Source organism: Panthera pardus, unplaced genomic scaffold (genome assembly GCF_024362965.1).
Source record: "Panthera pardus isolate Hobbes unplaced genomic scaffold, ASM2436296v1 HiC_scaffold_18, whole genome shotgun sequence".
NCBI lineage: Eukaryota > Metazoa > Chordata > Mammalia > Carnivora > Felidae > Panthera > Panthera pardus.
This window is the reverse complement of record NW_026526743.1, coordinates 17,499,063-17,502,144: the sequence shown is the minus strand read 5'-3', so window position 1 is coordinate 17,502,144 and position 3,082 is coordinate 17,499,063.

Here is a 3,082-nt window from a genome sequence, read left to right as displayed (position 1 = left end):
CTGTTTGTCATAGACATCCACACAATTAGACAAGAGGGTCCTCCATGCATCACTGTTGGGCAACCATTTCCATTTGTTTCTACTGAGATGATTGATTGGATCCATGAGTCACATACTTAATCTCTTCAACTAAAATTGTCCAAGCACTCTCTCCAGAGCAAGCTTTCTCCAGTGAACTCTTAATTTCAACATCCTTTGCAGTTTGCATAGGCTGAGAATTCCCCCAAATAATCAGACTTTGATTCCTTTTTGCATAATAGTTCCTTCCTAAATTTCTCTTTCCTTTTATATTTTATAATAAGCAGCAAGAAAACACCAGGCCCCACCTTCAACATTTCCCTTGGAAATTTCCTCAGCCAAGTATTCAAATCCATCACCTACAAGTTTGCTTTTCACACAACTATAAACCACAATTCAGTCACGTTTTTGGCCACTATGTAAGAATGATCTTTCCACCAGTTTCCAATATTAACATTTCTTTTGAGCCCTTACCAGAAGTACCATTATATGTTAATATTTCTAATAATATTCTGTTCATGACACATGTATCCTCAAACAAAATAGCTTTCTCAATCCTGCTATTTCCTGAGCCTGCACCTTACCATCCCTAACAATCTGTTTAAGGTAATCTAGGCTTTTCTATCATATGGCTTAAAATTCTTCCAGCCTCTACCCATTATCCAAACCCACTTCCACATTTTTAGGTGTTTGTTTTAGCAGAGCCCCATTCCCTGGTACCAAAATTTGTTAGTTTTCTGTGGCTGCCATAAAAATCACCATAAATCTGGTGGTTAAAACAACAACAAAAATACAATATATTTATAAAGTAGCACATTTATAAAATTAAATTTAGTGGATATGATTTCAAATGGAAGTTAAAAATTATAAATTTAAAAACAGAAAAATCATACAGAAAATGGCATCTGCCATTACTTTGAATTTTTGCAGAGACACTTCAAGTAGGGTAACTTTTTACAGCCAAACATTTGCATAATATCTTTTTTGTCCCTTCCCTCTTCAGCTGAGATATATTATATCCCAGAGATTTGCATGAGGAGGGATTAATATAGGATTGGGAATAAGGAAAGTTTAAAATGTGACATATAGATTTAGGATATTTGCTGTTTGTCCTCGGATGCCAAAGGAGTCTGGGACTGGCCTACTCATTTTAAAAAATTTCATTACAATGAATACAGTAGCAATGTATCTCTTCTAATAACACCCCATTCCATCTCCCCCTATAAGTGACATATATTTTGGTGGGTATAGTAACTATGATAGGAGTAGAAATTGGGAAGATCTTGGGAAATAGCTAAAAGCATAAATATGTAGAGATTCTCACGGATTACTATCCAAATACTTTTATGACTTGTTTATATAACCTCCTATACTGGAAGTTCTTTTAGGTAAGAAAACAGCCTAATCATCTGTGAGTTCATAATTGTACTTTTAAGCTTAGCCATTTAAAACACTGTCTGTTAGTACACCAGAATTTCTAGTATATCATACACAAGACCTATAAAACATGAATATTATGTACTATGTATAAAAATAAACTAAGAATATGCATACAATGCTCTACTGCAAATAAAACATGGCTATTTCATAATATAATCAGTAAATCAAGAGGCAGGATAGCACATGTAGGGATGCCAGATAAATTATATTTTTGTGACAGCCACAGAAATACATATGAGAGACGAAACAAAGGAGAGTAGAATATCCAAGAAAAAGTGACTCACAGTCCCAACATCTTTGTTTGGTTGAGGTTAGAACAGATTCAGTTATACCACACCTCCCTAATCATTAAATATCCAGGAAAAAGGGTAGATTTGCATCCTCCGTCTTGAGTATAATTCTTGTTAGTTGCCATTGTTAACATATAATAAATAGTATTAATTCATATACAAATATAGATTTATTCAAATGAAACCATTACCAGGTTCTCATGGTTATGAATATGGACCCTGTAATCTTACCTACTTATTTTTAGTACGTTCATCCTACCCTCAAAAAAAACCCACAAAACGAAACAAATCCTCTAAACGTAAATAGTTACTAGTAAAGGCTGAATTTCACAAAGTTCTGTCTGGTCAGACAAGGCACTATAATTTTTAGACCCTTTGAAGTCTAAATATTTGTCATGTCTGAATTTCCTCATTACCCACTGTCGTTTTTTGTTTTTCTCTCTCAAATTATCTACAAGCCCTGGACAAGCAGGTTTCCATTTACTATCCACTGGCAACTGCTGTCCGTTTCTGTAAGGCAGAGGGCCCAAATTGGGGGCGGGGGGTAAGCTTATTTAAATTTTAAATGCATTTTATTATACACAGTAACAATATATGTAGTAAACATATGTTACAAATAATCAAGGGCCTTCAGTAAAACTGTTCAAGGTGCTGTTGAATTTACTATTTTCATAGAAAAGATGCTATAGACATTAGTGTTTTAGCAGATTTCCAATTCTAAAACATCAATATCTCTCCAGTGATTTTTCCATTGGGAACTGAGACCCACACTTCCTGAGATAAATATATAAAAGGCTTAGTTGTGTGTGTGTGTGTGTGTGTGTGTGTGTGTGTATTTCACAATTCTGTCTAATGTGACTTATATTCCCAAGTTTTACTCATCTTTGTCATTTCTTAACCTCCCTTTCTCTAGTATGAATTCTATGGTGTTAAATAAGGTGTATGCTATGGCTAAAAGTATTCCTATAATCATGACAACTATAGGATTCGTTCCGATATGAATTCTCTAGCTTTGTGTAATTTAAGCCATAGCAAGTCTTTCTAGATTTGTTACATTCAGATATTCATGACTAACAACAGTCTTCTTACAATTACAATATTATATGGATTTTTTAAAGTAAAATTCTCTAGTTGAATGACTGCTAAAGACCTTTCTCCACATTGCTTACAATCAGAGCTGTTACTTTCCAAAGTTAATCACCTCATATTAAGAAAGGTCTGAGACGTTTGGCAGTATCTACCATAGCTGAAAAAAACTTACATACACCCTTGGACTGAGTAATTCATCTCACTATAAGATCAACAGAAATATACATACACACATACACAGAATA